A 27,030-nucleotide genomic window follows, 5' to 3' on the forward strand; every position below is an offset into this window, starting at 1 on the left:
ACCAGCAGACCTTTTTGCTGAGAAGCCACTGGGCTGTCTCACACTGACTGCCCATGACATGCCAAAGAGAAAAAGCTCTTCAAATCATTAACAGCATCCCTCTGCATCCTTCAGGCTCCCAGTCCCCACCCTCTCCTTCCAATTCAGACAACTGGTTTCAGTGCTCTGTTTAACTGCTATTTTCCCTCCCTGTGCTCCCTCTTTGCTGTTGCTTCCTCCCTGCTTCCTTGTCCAAGACCTGTTTTGTCACCACTTTTCATACTCTATTTTCCTTCTGTATCTGTTGACTGTCTCAGATGTTATTAATTCTGTTAATAAAGATGGGAGACACAGGCAGTGACGGAGATAATAATAGAAATAATATAAATAGATCAAACTTTCACCCTACACACTTCAAATTATGGGAACCTAAAAGCAAGACAGTAGTTAAGGGCCTCAGCCACTTGTATTGGCAAAGCCATCTTTCATAAGCATGCAATTTAGATTTAATAATATGCTTAATGAATGGTAATTAAAAACAAATTGCAATTAAAACACTATTTAATGAGGTTTAACAGTGATGTGATAGATATGTATCTATCACCAAGTTCAACTTCAATAAATATTTTCTTAATAACAAACTGGTATTTAATTAGTATGGGAAAAATGTTGCTGCTAAATCTAAATTAAATTAAAATATACTTAGGGCACTTACCCACTTAATAGTATGTGTTAATGAAAAATATTTAAAGGACTTTTTCTTTCTTCTTTTCTTTTTTTTTTTTTTTTTTTTTTAAGTGTAATGGTTACGTGAATTAAATCAAAGGAATTTAACGGATTGCAGCATGTGAAGGCATTATCCAGTCCTACACACAAACACTTCATTGATTTAAGTTTCCTAACACGCAAAAACTATACTAAGACATGTAAATGAACAAACACCCTGGCTATAATTTAAGTAAGATTTAACAAATGTGACATTTTAAAAAGTCACACTCAAAAGTCCCACCACACCTTCCCACTAACCTTTCCACGTCATTTTATGATCCCATTATCATAAATATCTGAGCACCTGCCAAAAATTTTTTAAACAGAAATAAAGTGTTTTCTTTTTTACTGCAGATATAAAGTTTAAATATTTCATAGATCATTATTTCTTTAGTGGGAGAGGGCAGGAGAAGAAGTTTAGTACTTGGAGCTTAGCATATGTCAACTATTTTGTTTGAAACTGAGGTTTGTGAAATCTTTATTTCTCATAAAAGGTATTTAAGTAGCTTAAACCCTGATCCTATCTGTCTCCTGTGCTCCCAAGACTCCTTAGAGTGGCTGATACTTTAATTGCTCCAGCACTCATTATGACTTGGAATAAATTCAAATAGAACATTTTATAGGGAAAAAGAGCTTTCAGGAGAACACAACATTTTTCTGACAAAAACATGGACCCTTAATACATTCAGTATTTTTGATCAACTGATTAGAACCAGGAATGACTGTGGAAACAGAAAATATAATCTGTAGTAGTATTTTATAACTCCTTTTTTTATTATTATTTTTTAAACTATTCTTTACTGAGTATTTCAGGGCAGAAACTGGGAAAAAAAAAACCAAACCAAAATGTTTTGCCCACAAATACGACCAGGACTCCTTCTGTGTCTTCACAGAGCTACCACAAGGGGTCTGGCTCACGAGAAGGACACAACAGTACAGCAGAGATAAAATATAAATGCAAAAGGTTCCCTACGGCAAAAAAAAAAAAAAAAAAAAAACAAAAGAGATTTTTCAATCTTCCACTTTGCAGATGTTTTGTACACAATGACACTGCTTTATAGCAACAGAGGGGGCATGTGCAGGTGTGTTTCCTATTACCACTGACACTGTGATGTCCCTATTTGCAGACAGAAACAGGCATACTATTAAATATGATTTAAATAAAAGAAGGAAAATTCATTGGGACAATATTTGCCATGAGTTCACTATAACTTCCTTTTCTTCTTTTCAAGTGGAAAGGACTCACAGGAACTAGATATTAGAGACACAGTTTTAGCCATTAGCTGTGTTCCTCTTGAAGACAGCATCAAGAGCAGGAGATGATAATCACAAACCTGGTCTCTCTGGACAGCTTCCCACTTAATCCCACCAGCAGCTGCTTGGCTCAAGCCTCTTCTTTTTCCTTACATATCACAAACAGACTAGAATGAGGAGCACCAGCTGTAAATTTCACTTATTTTCTATTGGACTGAGAGTGTTAATCTTGATTTCCAGCGACTGGTCCAAAGCTGCTGTATTATTTTAAATAGCAAAAGAACCAGCCAAAAAAAATAAGGAACAGATAAGCAGTGTGAGAATGAGTTACTAAATATAGGATATAATCGAATGCCACACAGAGAGAAATAAACATAAACAGAGAGAAATAATGTACATACCCAACCTGTGATTGGTCCTGAAAGCTTGGAAATATTGGTGCGGAATGTGAGGGATATTTTCCCGGCATGTTCCAGCTCCAGATATGATGCGGATACCACTTAACATCAAACAGTGCTCCTATGATTCCAGTATTCAAGCATTGGACAATTCCCTGCTAAATGTGACATCCTGTACAAAACAAATGACTTGATTAAGGACATATTAACATTGAAACAGAACTGACTTCATGAATGATGACAGGTCCTACAGTATATGCCACACTGCATCAGAGCTGAAGGCAAAGATACTGTCCTTCCTTCAGAAAAATGCAACTATTTAGTTTGGGAAATACCCATTCCACAGCAGCAGGCACAGAGAGAGCGTGGTTCCAGCAGGCAGGACAAATTCACATCCAGTTTCCAGCCCAGTGTCTCTCAGTGCATAGAGGTGGCTGTTGCACACCTTGCCACACTCCTACTTGGATGGAACAAAAAGTATTTAAATGGAATAAAAATCTGGGCACCTTACAAAATCAATAGTTCATGGAATCATGGAACTGTTAGGGTTGGAAGGGACCTCTGGAGATCAGCCAGTCCAATGGCCATGCCCAGGGCTGGCTAACCTGGAGCAGGCTCCACAGGAATGTGTCCAGGTGGGTTCAACTGTTGTGCTTGGAAGAAGAAAATCTTCCTCCATTTTCTCCATTTAAACTCCTTTCTCAGAAGGCAGAAGGACGCAACAGAAAAATTATTTTGATATGGACTATTCTATAATGATGGAAATGCTTCAGTACTACACACAGTTTTGACAGCCAAGAGTCTTACTACAACTGAACCCACAGCCCAGTGTCGCCTGTCCCCAGACATTGCACATCACCTCCCTGTCAGACAAACTGAGGGATTGCCCTCTGAAAAGTCTGAGAGAAATCCATGAGGTTTTGGCTACGTTGCAGCAACTATGATGGCTCAGACAAAACTGCAAGTCAATCAGATTTGTCTTCCTAATCACTTGAAGGCTTTTAAACATTCCACTTGAGACACCAGGAAAGAAAAAGAGGATGGGGAGCACAGACTCAGAAGCTCTGAGAGCTTATTTTTTAGGGTTGGCAGGTGACAGACGTGCTGGTCACTGTCAGCCAGGAGAGCTGCTGCTCCTCCCAAGGGGAGAGCCAACTACCATTGCTGATGCCACCAAATATCTAAACAGTCTGGAACTACCCCTCCTCCCTCAAGTATTTCCCACCAAAAATGGCAGTGAGATGCTGATAAAGATGGTGCTTTAACACTCTCAGCTCGTGGCCAGCAGTCTGGCATCTCTGGTGATGCTCAGCTCAGGCTGAGACAAACAGGAGGCCCATGCCAAGATGCTTTGCAGTCAGTGGCCTGTTGCCAGAGTGTCATTTTTCACAGAAGGGACACAATACCAGGCAATCTGGCTGAGAATGAATAAAAATGTCATCTGTGTTCGCTCCACTTCAAGGGCTCATGCAGTATTGTTCTCCTCATGTGCAATAAAATTCCAATTGATCCAGGAGGCAGATCACAAGATGCTTCTCTGGGACCTATTGGTCAGTCTTCCAACCTTGACAAGGAACTTGCATCAAACCATTACATTTTATAGCAGTGATTAAAAAGGGTTCATTTTTTTTCATGAGCTGGGGCTGCTTCATTTTTTGCCTACTGGAAATTTGTCTCTTCTTTCACCCAGCAAAAAAGCACAAGACTGAGACAATGAGACAGCATGGAAAAGAAATACTCTTAGCAGAAATAGCAAACCACCAGATTTGCACATTGCTGGGGATACAAAAGGAAAGATGACTGAGAAAAGGCTGCAAAGCCAAAAAAGCACTGACAAGATTTATCTGCCATCTGCGAAAAAGAAAGGAGCAAACAGAAATAAACACACGTGTGAGAAGGCAAAAGGAATGAACAGGGGTTTATTATCATGGGGGACCTTTCAGTGACTGAACTTGAAAGACTTTGCTGAAACAGGCATGGTTTTTGAAAGAGTTCATGTAATTTGTCCTCAGTGGCTTTACATGCACAGTGAGACAGCCTCAACTGAAGCCCTATCCCACTAAAACCATGCAAGAGGTACCAAGGAGCACAAAGGTCATGGCTAGTTTGATGTGCTTTCCTAGAGAGAGATCTCTCTCCATGTTTCTCTGGCCCTTTACACGTCATCTGCACGTGCTGGAAAGACAAAGTTGGGATAGTCAGTTGTGAGATGATCCTTTTATTTTTACCTGGTTAGACTGAATTCATCACTTCTTGAGAGTTGTTCAGCCTCCTCATCTCTTAAAGACAGCTATGGAGATTGGAGGTATTGAGTAACACGCAGCAAATCCCTGACAAATGGGCTGTGCCAGCTGGTACTAATGGGAAACAGTAGCAGGGAGCTGGGAAAAGGGTAAAGCTCCCTTTGCCATCCCAGTGCATTCCTGCCAACAGCTCCTGATACGATCTGATTCTAAACACACCCCTCAAGACTAGATTTTCATGCTTGGAGAGAGATGAGGAACAGCTGACAAGTCTCTGTGAGCCATCATAATGAAGAAACTGTAAAATAACACATACCGCAAAACAGAAGCTGGCAGCAGAGGAGAGCATGCACTCCTCACCCACTCCTGAGCAGGGAACAGAAGTGGTGGATATTTAAAATAAGGAACTTTTCTCATTTTCCCATGAGGGGGTTCTCCTTGGAGTTGAACATGAACAATAAAATTTTGTATCTCAAAATGGAATTTAAAAAAAAAAAAAAAAAAAAAAATTCAGAGATGATTAAAGGCACCTTTATGTTTTCAAATCTGAAGAATGTCCCAAAGCATCTATGCTCCACAAGCCAACCCTGAACATGACTTTATAACCCCTGACTTCAGAAAATCAGTACAGATTGTCTCACCTGCCACAGCCATCAGGGTTCTCCCAATCCATGTGAGTGGGGCTGCAGGGAAGATATCCCAGCCATAAACGTATTCAGTACCAGCTTGCTCTGTGGCCTGAAGATTTACCTGGCTGCAGCTTGGGAAAGGAACAGCACGAGAGCAGAGCTGGATTCATCCAAGGTGCACTGCACAAGCCGTACATGTGATACATCACTTAAACAGGGGCTGCAGAAAGAAGTTACCATAAAGTTTCCATTCCAAAGCACTAAAATCTTACACTTGCTTATTAAATTTCAGTTGGGGCCCCAGGCAATTGAACAGAACACCAGTCTAGCTACTGCATTTTGCTTTACTTACTGCTACTGACATGCAGCCATAACTCACAGAGAGACATCACAAAGCTCAGGACTCTAATCTTGGCTAACCATCCCTTCCACCTCTGGCTGTTGGGGTAAAGCTGACGGCACATTTAAAGTTTGGGTTTTACTTGGCTTTTTTTTTTTAATATTTTTTTGCCTTCCTTTTAAGAGCATTATGGGAGTATAGAACAAAAGAAGAATGGCATATCCTCTGTTTAAGAGCCCCTGATTCAAAGGCCAGTCGAGACAATGGCAGGATTCTCATGTGTTTTGTAGGCGTTTCAGAATAACCCAAGGGGTCCAGTTGGAAAGGCAGTGCTCTCAGGGGCCTGCCGGGGATCTCTGCTCCCCCCTGCCTGCTGGTGCTCTCAGATGGCTGCAAATACAGAGGGGTGGAAGGACTAAGCCTGGAGAAATCCCCCAGCAGCCTGAAGCTCAGACTGGCGGCCTCTCTGAGTTCAGCAGGCAAGGAGCTGGGTGCTGCTTTAGGGCTCTGCTCCTACATGAATGCTGCAAAGTGGGGTCTGAGCTGGTGAAACCTGCTGCAGTTGTGTGGTTCCTACTCTTTGGTTATCTTTTTAATGGCAAAGACTTTGAAGCTCTGACCTGTTCTTGCATGGTGTTTCCATAATGCTCAGCGCAGCAAGGAAGGATGATTTTTCTGTAAAGTTCTATAGAAATTCCCCATAAGCTAGGCTTCAGGGGCTCAAGGAATTGCCAAGCACTAAATGCTCAAAACCTGTCAGGTCCCAGAAAGGCTTGAAATTGGCTTGAAATTCCTGAAAAATTATTAAGAAACACAGAAGACTTTTTTAATGTGTTTTTCGACTTTGGAGCCTAGGACAAAATAACCACATCATGTTTTAAGCTCTCCTCCACCGCACCATCAAGACTAGAAACACACTAGAAACTGTGGGTTTGTACCTCTCTAGAGAAGCAACGCACTGGGGAATAGTTTTGGTATAATAAAACAGAGAGTTCAAAGAAATAGTACAACTACAACTGCTCAGGCTTTAGGAAAATCCCGGGCATTTCTGGAAAGGTTCACAGTGAGATTCACAGCAATGCCACCAGGCTTGGAACCTCCATACTCCTCCTCCAAGGGCAAGTCTCCACTCAGAGCTGTGGATCTCCTTCCCTCAGGCAGCACAAGAGTAAAGGGGCTCAAGCAGTGAGAGAACAACAGCTTTGTAAAATATGTAGTAAACAATCAGGGCAGTAACACCACGCAGTTGTTGTGGCAACCCCTGAATTATAATATATAATTAATACATTAGCAATTCCTCGGTATTTGCTAATGCCAAAGGTTTATTCCGCAGTCAAACCCAGACACAGCCCAACTCAAATAAACAACAGGAGCAGCACAGGCTGGAGTTAAGCAGCAATAGAGCAAAGAGCTACAGCCTGTGCTCAGCCCTGCTGCAGAGATGGACACACGCTTGGAAAGTTAAGCTTGGGGTTAAACATTTTACTGGACTGAGACCAGCTGAATTCTGCAGTTAGTTTATTGTTATCGTTACTACCATCACCACTGAGCAGGGAACAGTCCATCTTAAAACTGGCTAATCTTTTTCAAAGTAATTGTTTCAAGCAGTTTATCCAGAATATAGTGGCATTTACATTTCTCAAGCTAATGATTCAAAAGAGTAAGATCAGCAGCTATCCGATTTATTATGACAAAGCTGAGCAGATCTAATAATTCCTCTGGTTTTGATAATCTACAGCACCTTAAAAACACCAAATGATCGAGCAGAATGTGCAACAAAACACTGGCAGTAATATTTGGATACGCAAAGCAGAAGAAGGAGGGGAGTTTAGGCTTTCCAATCTTGTTTGTTTTCAAACACAATGTTTCTGCTGTAAAGAGAGGGTTAAGAGCAGATGTTGACATTCAAAACCACTTTTCTTATTTAAAATACTAATACTGAGTAATATTACAACAGATGAGAAGACAATGCTTCTCTAGAGAGATTTATCCTTTACTTGTCCGAAACCGACGGGCATTTCAGATGTTCAGGAACTGTGACTGTAACACATCTGTATTTTTATTTAATTACCTTTTTCCTAAATGAGGTTACAGCATGACATGTGGTGTCTTTCAAACCGAACACCTGTAGTCAGAATTAGAAACTTCACAACTAAGTTCCCAGGGGTTGGGGAGGCGGTGGGGAATTGTTCAGCTCAGACATGGGGAAAGCTGGCAACCTCATCAGCAGCGTTATCAAGGCCTCTGCAGATCTGAATGGCTTTCCTGTCTGCATATTTTTATATGTATGTATAGGTGTTTATTTATTCATTTTATTTTAAGGCTAGTTCCAACAGGAAAAAGGTAATAGAACAGTGAGAATTTCCTGTGACAGTGCAACCCGAAAAAAAAAAAAAAAAAAAAAAAAAAAAAGCCCATTAAATAAAATAAATCTAGACAAAGCTTTATGTGAAAATGCAATAAGGCTGAGGTGCCCCAGGTGCAACATGGGTCAACTGTCGTTCCTACGTCTCAGGGCTGGAAAGATGCCCAGCTTTTGTAAAAGGTCCCAAAGTCACAGAGAAGGCTCAAGGTGTTGACTGGCCTTGGGCTACGCGCTTGGCTGCTTCAGAGGCAGTGACCTTTGTTCCCAATACAGGGCTGGATTTTTTTTTTTTTTGGTTTTCACCGGAGCTCTCCCTTCTCACAGGAAGAAGAACTGCTCAGCAGTCTGGGTTTGCAGCCTGAAATCTTGGCATCTGATTTTTTATTTTCTTTTTTTCACAGGCAAAACCATTGTTTGTTCTGGTTTCACGTGGCTGGCAGCTTCAGGAGGTTCTGAGCTGGAATGCAGTGGCAGGGGGTGCTGCAAAGCCCCACCAGTTTGTCCCTGTCCTACACAGCCCAAGGTACTGGGCACTGCATGTCAGGCTTCTCCAAGGAACACCCCAACAAGAAAAAAAAGAATGGCATCAGATGTGGATCAATGACATTCCCCTGACACTTCTCACAGACGAACTCCAACTCGCTTTCTGAAAGTCCTCAGCAATGATTTCTGAACAGAGTAGACAGAAGACAGAAGCTGAACTGCATCATGCTGATCCTACCACTTGTGGTCTTGCTTTTTAAGCATTTCCCTTCATTTCAGTCGTTGATGGAGCAATGAAAAGGGCTTGTGAAAGAGGTGTGGAGTAGGGGTGGGAATTCTCTCCACCACATTTTTTCCCAAGAAAGTAAAATCCACCAATGTCCTCCAGGACCAATGCTTGCTCAGTGTTGCAGGGGCAACAACAAACACAGTGCTATTAATACTTGCTTTTAAAATTATTATTATTTCATATTACCACAGCTCCTGTGGATTCCCTTCCTGGAGCAGTAACCTACAGTGTCAGGCACCATGCAAAGCCAGCACAGACAGATGGTTCTGAACCAGAGAGCCTTCACACCAAGCCAAAACCTGGCAGCTTCAGACCAGGGGCATCACCTCTGCTCACACAGCCCCACTGCTCTGAAGGGTTTACAGACAGCTAAGAGAAAGAGGTTTTGAGGAGAAACTGGGGAGAGAGTGATGCAGCTGCCTTAACAGCACAGGGAAATGCATGAGGGTACTTTCAGATTTTAACAGCTGGGGAGCACAAGGTGGCACAGTGGATTGATCAGAGGGGAAAAACCTGGCGTCTTAACCACAAAGCAAAGATACTGTATTGGTGGAAAAAGTCTCCTTTTTTAGGGGGAAAAAACAAATAGATTATGGTTGATATGACCAAGAGCAGACACTTGCAAGAGATATGCAGCAAGAGGAGTGATGAGCAGGAGAGGCAAAGGATTTTCTTTTGGGACATAAAGAACATGTGTGAGCAGGGTGAGATTGGATTTGCCAGGGCCAGAATTAGCAATGTTGTACCAATGATTGAGGAGCACAGTAATGTCAGCCAGGAGCAGGGACAGAAATGGCAATATTTTAGAAAGGCTACACAGAAACAAGTGACCAGAGTTCGACACTGCCCAGGTATGAACCTGGAGAGTGGAGTCAAAGATAACATCCACAGGTCTGAGTGACAGGATCATGATATTGTCCATGTTGTTCGACAGATCTAGGGGGAAAGTTTTGCTTGAGGCATGTTGAGTGTCAGCTGATAGCTGGTCTTCAAGGGGACATTGTGGGGGGACAGGAGCACCACAGAAGTGGGATTCACATGGTGTAAGCAGGTGCTCTCTGTGGCATCAGCACAGGGGCAGAAACTGAATTTTGGTTTGCACAGGAAATTACCAAAGGATATGGAGTAGAAAATGAGGGGACAATGACCCAAAATGAATGCCTTTAAACCCTAAAGAAACTTTTGGACCTGTTCTGAACCCTGTTCTCCTTACACAGAGGTAAACTGCTCCCTCCTGGGAAGGTCCATCTCTAGTGCTTGGAAAAGTACTTCCAAGAAAGTAGCTGTGCTCTCCCCAGCCTCCATCCCCTCCCTTTTCAGATGAAATTAAGCAATGGAAAGCAGGACAACTTTTCCAGCAAACACGATTTTACAGCACAAGCCTCATCACTCATCCTTCTGCACTTATTATAATAAGAGTATTTTTGTTGTTTTAAGTGGGGAAAACAAACAAAGGAATCCATTCCGCAATACATACCCCTCTCCCTCACCCACAGAAACACTCCTAAAACACAAGGTTTGGAGCCTGTGGCTTGAGAACTCCCTTTCATGTCAGTACCCGCACTGAAGCCTTGGCAGGGCAAAGCACCTGAACCAGCGCCCACTCTCTGCTGTCACCCCCAATTTCCTCCTCCTGCCCTCTTCCTAAACATTGCCTCACCCTCAAAAAGTCCCCTGTGGAGGAAAAAAAAACCAAAACAAATTCAACTTTACATAAATTAAAAAGCAGAGTGTTTGTCTGGTCCCTCGGCCACCAGCAATCAGCTCTTTCTGAGGCTGCAGGAGGCTCACTGACGTACACGAAGCGATCCTGAGGTCGGCGCTGGGGGCGGATGTTGCAGGTGCCAAAACAGACGTGGTGTGGTACCTGCAATTACCAGCTACCTGGTGCTCCAACTCCTGCAACGTTTTGGCAACAGGCACTGAGTCCAGTTCCACTTCAAAGCTGCCTCTGTGCTTTCAGAATCACGGTTAAGTGCTCTCTTTAATTACTATGTGTTTCCAGTATGTTTTTAATCACCATCATTAAAGGACTGAATGCAGCCCACTGAAATGCAGAAGTGTAAACACGAGAAATAATTATTCCAACCTCTTTGCTGGTTTCAGGTAATGATCATGTTATATATTTAAAGCTGCTCCATGGTTTATACGGTCTGTTTTAGGACCACGTTATCCTGGGCATTTCTAGTTAAGGGCAACTAAAGGTTACAGTCTGCAGGGGAGGGGGAAGCCTGTTTTAAAATAATTTTAAAGGCTTTTAGCTATTTAAAGTCAATGCCTGTGACCTGTTAAGAATCAGCAAAGATGAAGACATCTGCCTTATGCTACTCCTGCGTAAACAGATCTGCTGCAGAGCTAGAAGACAACTTAAAGTTGGAATTTCAGTTTAATTTATGGTAGACATGCCACTGGAATTTCCCAGCGTAGAAACTGTGATGTTAGTTTTAATCAAGCTAACACGCGTTAGAAGCACTCCAACACAGCAGCCCAACACTCACAGTTGTGCTAATATTTGCCCTAGTTTTCAAAAAACAAGTGGGAGAGGAAGGGAAGAGCTTGTCATTAAGGCACGGCTTTGGAAGGGCCTCTGAGGCCATCGGTCAGTCCCCGCTGACCAAGCTCCCAGCAATCACAGTGTCCTTTGTTGTCCTCCTCAACCCCGTCTCCCACAGACAAAGTGCAGGAGGTGCAGCTTTTCCCATTTAATTTTGTAGCCCCTGATGACTTTTTTGGCCACTCAGCTGAGAAGGCCAGGCTGTGCAAAGACAAACAATCCATGCCCAGAGCTCACCTTCAGCTCTCCTGCCTGCCGTCACTGCCGTGTGCAGCCACCCCAAGCATCCACGTTTTCTTGTTCTGGGACTGCCCCAGATTTTACCATTTCAAATCTGACTCATCAGTCCTTCAGCAGCCCCCCAAATCCTTAGAAAAGTCTTGAGGGATTAAACACATGAGAAGGCTGCCCAAGGGTTTTCTGATGGATGATAAATATCCTTACACATCACTTAATGCTCAGCAAGGATGAATGTGAGACAGATTCGCTGCTTTTCCTTTAACTGTTGCATAAAAGACCTCACATTTGCCATGGATGCAAGCAGGAATGTCTGATTCTGCGTGTCTAACCCTAAGCTAAAACCTTTCCTGAGCAAAACTGTTTGAATTGTTTTCAACAGGAGGCATGCTTTGTTTGGGGTTTTGTTGTTTGACTACTATCTTGTTTGTGCTTTAAAAGTATTTTTCCTTGATTTCCGGTGAAATACCAGACATGGAAAATAATTGTTGACGTGGTTTTAAAACCTTGTGATTTTTTTTTAAATTTCTTTTTCTTGGTAAAATATAAAGGAACTGTCTGGCCACTGAAAAGTTTGAAGTAAATAAATACAGTATTTGCAAAATACTTTCTGAAAATTTTTTTATGACCTTACACCATTCCAGTTTATCCTTGCCTCTGATGTGGAGTTCTTGGGTGACCCCGTGACACAATTTTCTGTGCCACCATTCCCTATTTGTTGAGATAATAGGAATTCCAGTCTCCAAATAAGTGATTCTTCATCAGAAAAAAATTACAGTTCATCAGATTGAAGGTTATTGCAAAAATATATCAGCTTTGAATAATTACAGTGTTTGTGGGAAATATTTCTCCAGTTCAAGATGGAGACTACAGTGGAAAAAAAACTAACAAAAAAACACTCAATCAACTTTATCACAATAGGGATAATAAAACCCCCCAAAACAGGCTATTTCAGAGCACAGCAAAGCTTTGTTTGCCACCAGCTCTCTGGAAGAAATATCAGGCCAAGTTTTGACCGGGGTTTCAAAGGTGGATTTTCATTGAAAGCGCACCAACACCACCCACCCGCCGTGCCCAAAACATCCAATATGTAAATGAAAATCCTCAGGCATGGACTGCAAGCAGGCTGACTCGCACTCCCGTGGGTGCAGTCCAAGGCATGTCCCAAGCTGCTGCACAAAGCTGGCAGCAGCACAGGCAGCTCCATCCGCCCCGCTGCCCATCGGCCATCTGTGCCCACAGGTGGGGACGGGAAGAAAGGCAGGCTCCACCCTGTTCCCAAAGGATGGGCTCAACCTTTTCCCCCAAGTGAAAAGAGCTCAGCCCGGCTCACAGTCCTCAATTCATAAGTGTTCATCTATGAAATCGGATTCCCACCCCTCTCCACTAAGAATCTGCTATTTCAACGGAGCACAAGATGTCAGGATTTTTGCCAACATGAGCACAGCTGTCAAAATCTCATCCTTGGAAAGAATCCCAGATAGACACATGTTTTACCCCAGCCAAAATGGTCAAACTTTGCAGAGGAACATTCAGAGAGGAAAAAGGTTCCATATTGTCACTGCGATAGCTTGGGTTTGCTCACAGCCAGACAACTGGGATGTGGTGTTTTAATAGCTGAGCCATTAAAAGCAACAGGCATCTTGCTATTGACAGCAATAAGAACAGATTCAGTGCCTTTGGCACAATATTATCAAAAACAGCGTTGCAGGAAAGGAAATAAGCTTGTTTGAATTTGGGAGACAACAAATGAAGGGGGAAATATGCTTGCAATTTTCTATTTCTCTAGTATGTTTGTCTAAATAACTTCAGCACTTTTTGCCTGGTGTTTCCAAATGAAGTCTGAGGAGTGTTGGGTTTATGTTGTCCTTGGATTTGTGTCCTTTCAAGCCCACCTGGAGAGTGGATGGAACATTTTCTGTCCAGCCTGAACAGAACAAGATTCCCAACCCCCCGAGCAGGGACACATCATGCGATTTCTTCTGATCTGAGCGGTGAGGACAGCAAATGACTTTGCTCAGGTCACAGGTAGGGGCAGTGGCCAAGCTAGCAGAGGCCCAGCAATGCCCTGATCTGATCTGCACATGTTGCCTTCCTCAGCATGGCCTGAGCTGTGTGCAAGCAGCCCACAGGCAAGAGGTGAATTCCGACAGCTGAAGGGGTAGGGAGGGGAGGTGGCATCAGGAACAGCAACGATTATCCTCTTTACTGGAAAACGTGTATCTGAATGGCCAAATTTACTAGCTGTTCAAGATCTCTATGAGATTTATGAGGCTCAAGAAAAAAATTCATTAGAAAGACATAAAACTTCAGTGATTTGAAATGGAAATGTTTGTAAAGGACTTGGGATCAGCTGTTTTCAATTGCAGGCCTGTTTGAAGCAGGGAGGACTTCACTTCAGGGCTGAGGACCTCAAATCTCTCCCAACCTGACCCTCCCAAGACAGACAGAGATTAAAGCTGCTTGGAGAGCCAATGCTCCATTGTAGGGAGGAGCTGTGGTACCCCAGATAAAGGAAACTCACAGATAATGGAAATGATGAGGAGCACATGGTAGAGGCACTCAAATCTTCTTGTGCAAACCAGCCCAATCCTGCAGGGTCAGTCCTGAGCTCACGCTAGTGGTACCTGGTGAATCTAAACTGCTCCCTGATCCTGCTCCACCCCACCTCAGTGCTCCTCATCCTGCAGGGCTTACAAAATTGCATGAAAACTAAACCTGAGCAATCCTTCTTCATTTACACCCTGCTGGGAGCAGTGCAGCCTGATCCCCTGCCATGCAGAGCCCCAGGGAGCACAGCCAGGGACACCTGCACAGCTTGGCCTTTAATCCCCAGTGCTCTCAGCAAAGGCATCAACATCTCTGAGCCCTGCTCCTTCTTTCCCTCTGTTCCCTCCTGGTACTGACAAAGCACACTGCCCCTCTGCCTTCAGAGTCAATCCCAAAGCCTAAACTCCGTGAAGTAATCTTATCTGTGCACCAAATTCGACCCAGTGCAAAACAGAAACTGAATTCCCCTCCAAGCATAACAGACAGGACAACAAAACATTTGGAAAATGTTGGGTTTACCATATCAGAAGCCCGAAACCACATTACACACATCTCTTAATGAGGGTAATAAGCTTTAACTTAACAGCCTCTGAACTGAGCTCATCATCCACTTAGAGCAATCCTCCCTCCAGCGCCTTGTAGGGCACACTGGGATTGGTTGGCCAACATTTCACACCTTTGCATTTGCCAGCATTTGTTTCTGGCTCTGAAACAAGTACAAAACACGCTGAAGATTTCCAAAGGGTGTCCAGAGGGGGCAGAGAGTCGGTGCAGATGCTGCTGATGAGCTTATTGGAGTGCTCACCCCCCTCCTCACCTTACAGGATGCTTAATTACAATGGGCTTCTGTGGGATTTGCACCTCACAGCTCACAATTGCTCTGCTGAAAGGCGCATGGGCTTCCTTCTGCCTCTCTCCTCCCTCTGAATTACCAGAGAATATTTCCCTTCCTGCTGCTATATCTGCTCTCCCACAGACCAGGTGTGCATCTGCCTGCCTCCCCTGGCTGGCAGACACTCACTGGAAACTGCCAGGCATTTCCCAGCTCATGATCCTCGTCCCTGGGACTGCCTTCAACCCTGTGCAATTCAACACACTCTAATACATGGGACAGTTCTTTCATGCAAAGCCTGGAGACCACAAGGACAGTACTGGTGTTGGTGAAGGATTTCCCCAGCAGATCAGCTCACCTGCCTGAGCTCCTGCCTCCCCACAGGCTCATGCTCAGCAGTGCCACATCACAAAATGCACTTGTCCATATTCAGTGTTGCTGTCAGAAGAGGCAGAGTTTCACATAATTCTGCCCAGGCTTATGTACATCTCAAGAAGTGATTTTTGGCTCACTTTCTCTAGATTACAAATTATTTACAGTGCTTACTTGTGTACTGGTGTTGAGAAAATCGTCTTGATCTGTTTCAGACATCCAACTCCACAGCTTGGCCTGATAGAATCTCCCAGGAGGAAAGTCCACAAATTCACCTTGCTCTGTAAAACAACAAATTTACCTTTTAGAATGAACATCAGCTTTATCTTTGTACGATCTCTTACCAGACAAGCATGGTTATGAGCCTTTTCTGGTCCTGAAACCAGTTTACTCAGGTACTTTCTTGGGTGCTTGCCAAGGCATTCTCTCTCCCCAAGTCTCCCATTCCCTTTTCCCTGTCTGTGATTTCCAAATGAAAGTTTGCTGTTAAAACACAGTATTACAATTAGCTAAGTCATCTGCAGTACACTGAACTGTAAGCTGCTTCTCATCACACAAATCCTAAAATTAATCAAGGTTCACTCCCCGGTGTCCATAAGTGGCCATCCCGTGGTCTGAGAAGATGATCACCAACTTTCTTTCTCCTTTCCTCAGTCATGTGGAAATAGGTTTTAATTTCTTTTCCCTCCACATTTCACTGTATTCAGATTTCTTAGATCAATTCTCTACATGAATGTATTTCAGCCAGCAGGCTGCTTTCAAACCCTCCACACTGATTATTGACCAAAGCTTGGAAGCTCTCGTAAGGAAGGAACTTACTACAATTAGAGGGAGGGTTTCAATAATGCACAGGCAACTACTGACTAGAGCAAATTAAATTATCTTCTTTTCTGTGAATTTCCATAAAAAGAAAGCTAATGCTGATATGAATAAAATGGAAAAGGGATGTGACTACAGAAGTTTTTGTTCTTAATCTCATTAATATTTCCCAGTGAAAACACTCACACTCTTTCCACTGCAGAATTATCCAGCCTCACTAAAGAGTTCAATGTAAATTTCTGGGGTTTACTCAAATATTTTTTATTTATATTGTTTCAAGTTTAAAAAATTAGAGTGCATTATAAAGCATGTATGCATATTTATGCTTACCTGACTATAAACTATCAATAACTTCTTTATTTTTCAAATACCCCATTCATGAACAGAGATGCACTCAGCTGTATGAAAGACATTGCACTTCACATTTTTAAAAAGTTAATGCATTTCTATAATCAAATATAGCCTTTTTAACTCTTCTGTTTTTACCTGTGTATTTTTCAGACCATTGACTAAAAGCTCAACCAATTAATCAATTAGTTAATGAGCAATGTTATTAGAAAGGAATTGCAATTTTCCACAAACCTGCGAAATTATGAACACTGAAATAAGAAAGAGATCAACCAACTTCAAGCCCTTTCTTAGTATTTGGTAACACAGAGTGTTGTTAACATTTTTTCCAGTATTATTCTTTCTCCCTTTATCTCCATCTCAGAAGGATTTGCAGCTCGGGTCACTGTAATATATTGCACTCTAACACGTTGTGCCTGAAATTTCCAGTAAGGCACACAGCTCTTCTTGGCTTTCTACAGGCATCAACTACTCAGTCTTTCAGGCCTGTCTTTAAATCTCAGCCTTTAATACTGCTGGATATCACAGCACATGTATAGATTTACTACTACAGGTCTCTTTAACCAACCAAAAATAAAGCATGGCAATATGGCATTGCCACTTTGGGGGATAGGCTGCTACAAAGGAGACGTATGAGGCCTTGAAATTGATGGTTTGAAGAACACCAGGACATACATAGAGGGAGAAAAAATAAGAGGGGAAGAGAGACTGGTTTGTAAATGTAGACAGATCCTTCTTCAGATATCATTCAGGGGATTTCTGGTTTTACTGGTCAGATATTGTTTGTCTAATGTGACTTCAAAATCATTGGTCACCCCTTAAAATACCTTGGTTGCATGAGACAAGATATGAGCCTTTAAGAGGCTGGCAGGGTGAAGAGAGGAGGAGAAGGAGGGAGACAGAGAGTCAACAGATCAATAAAAGCACTTTAGGATAATGGCTCCACCTTGAGCAGACCAGGTCTGGATTCCAGGCCAGCCCCAGCACTGCCAGGAAATGAGGGTTTGCTGGAGTGAAATGTTGAATTCACAGTGCTGTGGCAGAAGATGGGGTTCTGGTTCTGTCCCATGCTGTTCCAGGGGTATGTTCCCCTTCCTGCTCATCCCTGATCTCAGGCAGTGTCCTGAGTGGGGCCAGCAAGAACAGAATCAGGGAGCCTGTGGGCTGGCAGCTTTTTGGAAGGAAAGACAGTAAAAGAAAGCACAGGACAGAGCACAGTGAAAGGTTGGGGCACAGAGGTATAACACTGTTTCCCCTTTCCCACCTTTTTGGTTTTTTCTCATGGGAAGTTACATGGAGGCAACAAAGAGCCTGAGTTAGGTCAGGGATGATGTTCCGAGACTCAGCTCCAATATACTGCATCTGGGCACCACCTCCAAGAGACTTCCCAACTCAATGGAATTTTATTACAGTAAGGGCCCCATCTACTGCCAACAATTTGCAGTGAATCAAACCACTTATTAAAATATCTTTTCTTTCATTGAAAGACTTTGATTAAATAACTCCCAACCATTCCACTGCACTTTTCATCTTTCACTGTCATCCCCACAAATGAAAGAGCATCCATGAGCAGCAGCCAGCTTCACCGTGTTGCCACCGAGCACACTCATTATGCACCAGCCAGAAAAGTCTGCCCATGGCTGGGAAAAACAGCAAGTCCTGCAAAGTTTACCTTCTTACTGTACAACCTGAACTTAAAAACCTTCCATGTAGCACAAAGATTTGGGTTGCTCAGGAGTTTGTAACAACGTATGTGAAACCCATAACCTTGTGACTGTGGCACAAAATAAAGTGTTGGAAGCAAAGGAAATGAGACCTGAGTAGAAGAAAAAAAATAACTATTTCAAATGGAACAGAGTATTTACACTAACAGAGGTGGTGAACTTCTGGGGCAGGTCATGCTCAAGGTTTAATTTACACTGTTTAAGCTCCTCCTGGGCCGGTGGAGTATTTTAGAAGTTATCAATATTTTTCAGGGGAACTTTTCCCCCCATTAGCTCAATAAAAATAGTCACACAAGGGGATGGCCCTGTAGGCTAATACCTAGAATTTCTGCTAGGTGCCAGCAGTTCTGCAGGAAGCACCTGAATTCACTGCAAGGTGCAAGAGCCTGGCAGGAAGCAAAGAGTGAATTCCTGCTGCAGAGCTGCCCATGTAGCCGCCCCCACATCGCCCTCCCCGAAAAAAAGCAGAAGCTTTGTTTCTCAAGACCATGTAAGGGGAGCACAACAAAATAAGGAGAAACTTTAATAAGAGACACATCAAAGATTGTTTCTCTTTAATTACCCTTTCTCAGTATCTTTGCTCATCAGCTGGAACTCCCTGTTGCTTTTTTAAAGTAAACAAAACAGTGAGGGTTTTAATACTGACCCACCTCACTCCTTTGGTCTGACTAATTGCTGAAACTGGCCATAAATTGTCCATTTTGTGACACTCTGAATAGCCTCATTTATTCTGGACGGCACACATCTGTTTTTGTGTGCACACTACACACGTGCACACTTACACAAACACACCCCTCCGTCCTGGGGCTGGGGATGGCCAGTGTACAATTTCAGCCCCATATTGAGTTTTGGCTGGTGCTGAGGTCCCTGAGGCTGAAGAGAAATAAAGCTCTCAGAAGGGAAACGGCATGTAAACAAGGCTCTTACGTTCCTCTGCATGGAAAATGCTCCCTTCAGACAAGGTTGGCGAAGGAATCGCATGAGGAAGGTTGGGAGCAAGCTGCTTGCAACGAGGTGGAGGGAAATACTACAAAATGCATCTATGCTTTCTCCTCTTGGAGGAGGCAGAGCCAGATTCCCACCAGACTGGATAGCCAGCAAGAGGAGAGCCCAGGCAGCCAGGGGAAGCGGGGTGCTGAGCCAGGCAATGGCTGTTCAGACCCTTGCTTCATGTTTCTGACAAGAAAAAATTGCACTTTGTACATATATCAACATGCTGTAAGACTTAATGAAGAAAAGTTCTAACCGGCCAATCTAGCTTTTTTTCCCCCCCCCGCTCATAAAGCTAAGTAACATGTCAGTGATACTTTCATCATGGTTACTCCAACTGCTTTAGATGTAGCACTCAATAAATAGGCTATGTCATTTTAATCAGCGCTCTCCCTCATATGCACAGGTCCCAACTTGTTGCTCACTTAACACCTAAGCAACTTTTTTTTTTTTTTTTTTTTTTTTTTTTTAATCTAACTCCACTATTTTTAATCAACACATTGATGACAGACAGGCAGGAGGGGGAGGAATTCCTCTCTGTGTGTAACACACACGTTTCTGATGAACAGCAAGGCGATGGCCTTGGCTCCAGGGCTCAGTGATGGCATGAGCAGCTTAAGCTCTATCCCAGGGCAGTGGTGTCTGCCCAGGGCAGTTTGGAGCCTTTTCCTCACCTCCACCTTCTCCTCTTCTTCACTGCTCCTGCAGGAGGCAGAGCAAACAGCTCGGAAAACAAGAAAGGATCTACATGTAAGTGCAAAAACTCACTGGGAAGAGGTTTAGATGTCTTCAAGCAATTCACACAACCATCCATTAACACAAAAAGGAGAATTTCTCAAGAACTCTGACAGCACAAAACATTCAAGGAGTTTTACGGGGTTTTATGGGGTTTTGTCTTTAGTTTTTGAGAGGATTTTTTTATTGCTGGGAAAGCTTGTACCTTTAATTCTATAACTATAAGCTAAATAATATATCAGGTTTTTTGGCTTTTTTTTTTTTTTTTTCTGTCAGGCATGGCAATGGTACTGAATGTATGCAAAGTTTCCACTAAAGGTTTTTGTAACCTAATTTTCCTCCAGAGATTAGAGGAAGCCAGATATTCTGTTTCGCTGGAACTTGGCTGCTAGCCACGCTGCGCTCCCTTTCCTTGTCATCCATCCCCAGCCCCCGGCACTGTTAATCAGATGGCTGTATCTTCCCTATATTTCTCCTGTCAAGCTATTAAGGGGATACAGAAGAGAGAAAGAGGAGAATCAGCTGAGATATAAACCAGCCTGGGTCCCAGAGTGCCTCTCCCCCTTCTCAAGGTTGAGCTTGCTGTGGTACTGCACACCCTCCTATCAGAGCGAAGGAGAAGCACGCTTTCCTGCCCCCAGAGTGCAGGCTGAAGTTTTTATTTTTTCCCAAATGAAGAGGCAATGCAGAAATTTTTCTGCACAGAGTCATCACAACCCTGTAAAAACATGAAGCTGCAGCACAGAGAAGGAATAAAATAACAGAGCCTGGGCTGTAGGCTGGAGATGTTCCTCTTTGGCCACGCCGTGCCCCTGCCCTCTTGGGGGAAGAGCAGCCTTGACTGAGGCTTTATGGATGTGATAGCAGAGAGTTATCACAACTCCCTGTGTTTTGGCAGCTTCCTTTGTGAGGGAATTCCTGGCACGTGCTCAGCAGTGAGTGGAGGTGGCTGGCTGGAGAAAAAGCTTTGTAAGGTTCACAAAGAACCCCCAGATCCAAGTCAGGTTTAGGGCTGAAAATAATGATTTTATCGTGTCACTCCCTCCTCCTCTGCCTTTGAAGCAGAAACAGAAATGCTCAGTCCAGCACACCCCATGTCTATGGAGAGCTTTGCCTCCCATTGAAATGTTCCATGGGGACCCCCCTATCTTCACTAAGAGACAAAATTAACTCCCCGTTCTGGATATCTTAGGACTTTGAAAAGAGTTGGATCCCAGAATTTTTGGCTGGGTCTATCTCCCATCCTTGTACATATCAATAAATGAGAAGAAAACCCCCTGGCTAAAATGGCTCCCACACATCAGAAACACCTGTTGCAGGCTTTTGGCCTAGGCTGTCTCTTTGTAACCAACCAGGTAACAAACAACCAGGAATACCATGAAAATACTCTATTTTTCTAGTAGTTTGAGCAGCTGTGACTGCATCAGAGACCCCAAACTCCAGCAACCAACTGCGCACAGATTGATTTTATTCCAGGCATGTTCACTTTGCTGACCAGTTCACCGATTTTAAAAAAGTACTTAGGTTTTTAAGAGACACTCAGTGAGGTAGGGGCTCACCTGAGATGTTTTGGAAAATGCAATTTAGATGTAAAATAAGGTTTACTTAGGTAATCTCTAAGTTCCTTTGAAAACAGAATGTTCATGTCTAGATGAACATCTCTGGATAAGCATGATGGCGCAATGGGTCACTGGACAGATTTTTTTCTAAATCTATGTTTAATTAGAAGGAAATTCATATTGACTTACCAATAGCCAAGTTTCTTGTTCGGACAAAATATTTACTCATTTCACAAAGACTCTCAGATTGAGAAATGATATGACAACTTCTGAGTGCACCTTAGTGATGTGTTTACTCTAGCCATCCTCTGGCTATGTTTGAGTTAATTTCTTGGTTTTGGACATGCTGATAAAATCAATCCCTTCTCTTTAAATTTTTTTGGGGGTTTTTTTTTGTATCTAGAAAGGGAAAACAAAGGCATTTCTATAAGCAACAGAGCTGGAGAATATTTAACAGACACGCAGCTTGTGTTTCTAGACAAATGTTTGCAAAAAGTTTACATAAAAGGAGGTGAGAAGGAGCACAGGAATGTGTGTGTGTGCCTGAAAAAGCAGCACACCTCCACATCAGACATGTGAGGAGGAAAGGTGCCACTGAGTTCTTCTCACATCCTTCTACATTCCAGAGCAGTTCAGCTTTCCTGTTCAAACTCACCTGCTTGAGCATCCTCCCCAGCCAGGCTGCCCTTGCTGCAACCTTTCGTCTTTCACTCGCCTTTCCTTCCTTTATCTCTGCTCTATAACCATTATCTCCATCAGCATAACTCCTTAAGATACACCTAGACATCATTTGGCCAATGAATGCATTTCACACAACATTAGTCATATTGTACTGTGGATAATTTTTATGATATCGCTGTGCCTCTCCTTGGTGCATTGTTACAGTTTAATTTGTACATATTCTGCTGCTGATGTAGTGTCACTCAGCTGTAACCAGAGAGAGCATGATGGGTTTATATTATTGCAACAAATTTTCCCTTAAAAAAAAAAAAAAAAAAAAAAAAAAAAAAAAAAAAAAAAAAAAGAAAAAAAAAAGAGAGAGAGAGGAGAGAGAAGAAGGGAAAGAAAGAGGGAGAGAGAAAGAGAGGGAAAAAATAGGGAAGGAAAAAAAGAAGGCTTTTTTTTAAGAGTATTCTGTCTGCTTTCTAGGATTAGTGAACTGCAGACAGGCTGTCCTGCAGGGTCAGTGGAGAGCCAGATCTCAGCTCTGCCCTGAAAAAAAGGATTTAGATTCAGGGTTACATCTCAGGCACATTACATAAATAAGTATCTGCTGCAAATTTGTGTTTTGAACCAATTTTCCACAGAGTTCAAGGTAAGGGTTTCATATCTGCAGGAATTCCTCAGACCCTGTCCAGCTACTCATCTTTACCAGATGAGCTAATACCAGTTATCTGCTTCCCTTCCAAATGGTGATGCCCATTCTGCGGTTGGAGTTTAGTGTTACAGATCAATTTTCAGCCCCAGGCATCAGTTTTACATTTAGACGTGCAGAGCAGCTCTGCTGAAGCCTCTCAACTGTTCTGGGTATTCAACAGCCCGTATCAGCATCTACACAAAGCACTGACCACACTGTTTTCAGTGCATCTGCTCAGTGATAGAGTTTCCCATATGGAAATGTTTTGTAAAAATAAGGGATTACTTGGAACGACACTGGGCTAACCCTGCTGAGTATCTGCTTTTCTTCTTCTCAGCTCTCCAGTGTGGAACGTCACTGCTGGTATTTTGGACAGTGACCATAAGGTCATGAGACTGAGAGGCTGAGACTCCCTCAGATCTTTGTTTACCTCCGGAAGACAAAACAATTGATAATTTCACCTAACAAGCAAGAGTTGTGTTTAATTCTTTAAAAATGCTGATTTATTTTCGAAGCAGCTGAGCGTGTCCCACATGTTTGAACCCAGCCTGACAGAATACGTTCCCTTGAGCAATGACATCCTACTCTTGTCACAGCTAGTGACAGTGTAAACCTCTTTTCACACAGCTGGAGCACATTCCAGGGACACCTACATGTACAGGTGGCTTCTCCTGGCAGCTCTGACAACTGGGAGGCCAAAGCAGGGACCCTCCTGCTGCCCAGAGTCCTGTGGATGTCTCCTTCTTCATTTCAAGGAGCCCCAGAAATGAGATCAGATGGCAGAAGAGTGAAGGTTTCTCCCAATGCCTGTGGCATTCTTCCACACAAGAACAAACCCAGGCCATGCCAAAATGAGGGCGCTCAAATGGCCATAAGCACTTGGCCCATATGTTACAGAGGTTCTTATCATGCTTTGCCCCTGGGAATCAATCCTTTCAATTAAGGTAGCTGGGGAATATAATGATGTTTTTATTTGCAATTAAAGCTCTAAATTAGGATCGATAGAAGCAGCTACAGCCCTACCATGCCAACAGTCCTCAAAGGTTCATAGGTTTTCAGAGAACACATTTCTAAAATAAACTCAACCATTTTCTCTTCAGAATAAAATATCATAGGAAAAAGACCTTAGTGCAAGAAAAAAACTGGAGGAATCTTACTTGATTTTTAATTCGATTTTAGCCATCAAACCAGCAAGACCTTCTTCCCTAGGGTTGCCTTCCCTGTGGATTTTCCATGGTTACATCTGGAACAATGCAGGTGGGCACCTGACCAGGTCCAAGCTGACTCTGTCAGAAGAGAAGAGGAAAATACACACCTATTAGCTATCAACCTGTATTTCTGACTTCTTCAGTATAAAATTGTGCTTGATAAGAAGCTTCTGCTATAGAAAACTTCTGCTTGAGTTTTTTTGATAGACTCTTCCAAGTAAGGACTCTGTTTAGCAAAACATGCGATGCTTTCATCTTGCTCAAATTGTGATTATAAAAAAAGCCAAAAAAGACTTCACTAAATTTTAAATTTTAACAGTTTTCTAGGGAATTGAGGCCGGTTACCTTAGTTTTAAGAAACCAGCCAAAAAAAGGCATAAGCTTGCATCAAATGAGAGCTTTTCTGAGAATGAAATTGCAACAAAAGAACCTATTTTTCATGAGTTTCAAATTTCACAGCATATTTCATAGTTGTTGTACAAGTTGGGGTAATATCTGCTGTGATTTATAGAGGAGTGGCGCTGTAAGAAGCCTCCCTTCTAATTATAACTGGTTATGAGGTACATCACTCATATCAGCCTGAAATTTACTTCCATCTCGAACATGAGCTTTTTTTCCCTCTGTTTATTGTCACAAACTGGCCGCAGAAATGCTGATAAAGACATTACAGAAAATGTTATTAACTTAATCCCTTCCCAGCTGAGGTTCCTTCTTTTAGCACAAACTTATTTTGTGCCTTTGTTTAGGCGCTGCAATGTGTCAGGCAACAAACATTATCTCTCTCATGGAAAGTTGTGCAATGAAAGCCTTTCCTGTTCCATGAGTTCCATTAGGCAAAACTGACTTTGACAGAATGTGCAAAAGAATCTATAAATCCAGTGATTCCCTCCACTTTTGCAGGCAGTGTGTGCAAGGGCTTCACGCGTAGAGTAGATGTCTCATTTGAATGCAAAACATGCTAAAATTTGTACTGAAAAGCACTTAGGCTTTAAAAACATGCCATAATTCTAAGAAGAAAAATGCCTGACATATCTTTTGGCTGATTTCAAATTCATATATATTTTAAATGATCTATAGAGCCTAAGCTGTGCGTTTTATACAACAGAATGATAACCGTTCCCATTCCCCTCCATCTAACCCACGGATGGCCTTGATTTATTAGCCAGTCATGCACCGTGCACTGCCCCTCCCGAAATTCATGCTGTAATTCTAATTTTTGTTGTTGGTGCTGCTATCTGGATGCAGGCCTTGCCATGAAGATAGCATGAGTTTACCCTGTAAACATAATTGATGCTATCGAAGATAATGATTTAGGAGATCATCCATCTCCAGTACAGCTTGCCATTACGTGACTTGTTCTTGCAGGTATCTGATTTGTATCATAGAAGAGCTGGCTTGATTGCTGTTTTGCCATAGAGTAATAGTTCCCTGCTTCCCACTGACATGCTGAGTCTCCCTTGATCACTCAGGTGATCAGTCAACACACGAGTTAATTACGGGTGAAGGGGTGTCTGAAGCCCGAAGATCAAAAGATACGCACAAGGTCTTCTCCAAGTCATTATTCACCTTCTTAAGCATCAGGCAGTCAGTTCAGATTCCTGCCGCCTGCACTGTCCTTAAATAAAGTGATACAACAGCAGGAAACCTGAATTAGAGTTTCTACAAGACACAGAATGAAACACTCAATTTGTCCAAAAGAAGAGGGGAAAAAAACCCCCCACACGGGTGAGACTGCCTACATGGGGGAAGTTTGGGGTACTCTCAATTAGTTATCATTAAAAAAAAAAAAAAAAAAAAAAAAATTAATAATCAGTGGTATGTGTTTAGAGGTAGAAAACCCAACAGTTAGCTATAAGGTTCTCACCAGCTTCCCCATTAAAATTTCTCAGGTTTTAACTGGCATTTCAAGGAGATGATCTCTGATATTGTCATCACCTTTACACCCATGCACAAGAAATAGAACTATTGGCAGAAGTTAGGAGCTGCTGGACAAAGTCACTAGAAGCCCTCCTAAAAATGTAAAGGAAAAGCAGCTCTCAAAACCTTTTTCTGTGTTTCAACCACCCTCAAAACTCAAATGAATGCGTTAATATTTCCAGAAGCTAATTACAGTTATGGTCCTGGATCACCTCTGTGAGATTCACCCCTGCGTGCCATGTCCTGCATTACTGTAGACAATGAGCCCCACAGCACCACAGTTTTGCTCCTGTTTAAAAACCTTGAGAGCCAAATCAACCTGTTGGACAAGTCTGTCGAGCAGGTGAGACCAACAGCAGCAAAGAGCTTGTGGTGCTGTGTTGCAGCCACAGGATTATTTGTGCGGGTAGAAAGAGCAATCTCCTCAGCAGTAACTACCTGAACCCACCTGGGTACCAGCTCAACACTGGCACCACTGAGCTACACCTGCATTTGTCCACCAAGACGGGTTCCTCCACCTCTGTGGTTTTCGTGATACTCTGTTGAGGGGAAGGCAACTGAGCAAGACACCTCAAAAAGTTTATTTCCTAAAATAATATCATGATTCCTCCACAAAGTCACCCTGCAAAAGGAACGGAATCGCTGAGTTGCAGGTTTGAAGAGATACTTTGTAAGGTCAAACACTCAAAGGGCTTCAGTGCAAGTGTAACTCAGTGCACACAATTCCACATATGCTTTCTTCCATATGCAAATAAATGCTATGGACGCACGGCCCGCTTGCACGTATCTGCACATGCCAAAGGGATTTACACATGTTAATACTTGGAAAGCAAAGTGAGAATGTATATAAAATGGCATGCACAAAGTGCATTCGTCCATGTGCATATCCCTCTGGAGGCAGCGCTACTTGGATGTGTTTCTGAGCAGAAAAACAGTTAAAAATTGATATGTCACCCTCTCTCCAAAACCTAATGATTACAGTCTGTTAATTACACCGCATCTGCTGGAACTTTCAGCAGATAAACTGTGGACCTGATCTATTATTTATAATACCAGCAGAAACTGCAAATAGCATTTTAA

The 27,030-nt window shown here is 42.8% G+C and overlaps 1 long non-coding RNA gene across 15 annotated transcripts in view; it reads right to left on the reverse strand.

The window, feature by feature from the left end:
* LOC120760147 (uncharacterized) overlaps positions 1-27,030 on the reverse strand; it is a 383,062-nt gene that overhangs the window by 101,387 nt on the left and 254,645 nt on the right. For 11 of the 15 annotated variants that reach the window (XR_009208368.1, XR_009208369.1, XR_009208361.1 and 8 more), the window contains 3 exons: positions 23,983-24,111; positions 15,468-15,574; positions 2,403-2,571 (listed from right to left, as the gene is read on the reverse strand). This is a non-coding gene — a long non-coding RNA (uncharacterized LOC120760147). Of the gene's footprint in view, positions 1-2,402; positions 2,572-5,283; positions 5,492-15,467; positions 15,575-21,657; positions 21,841-23,982; positions 24,112-25,573; positions 25,652-27,030 lie in introns of those variants that run through there. The other 4 variants (XR_009208367.1, XR_009208366.1, XR_009208374.1 and 1 more) reach the window with 4 other exon arrangements.

Source organism: Hirundo rustica, chromosome 16 (assembly GCF_015227805.2).
Source record: "Hirundo rustica isolate bHirRus1 chromosome 16, bHirRus1.pri.v3, whole genome shotgun sequence".
Lineage (NCBI taxonomy): Eukaryota > Metazoa > Chordata > Aves > Passeriformes > Hirundinidae > Hirundo > Hirundo rustica.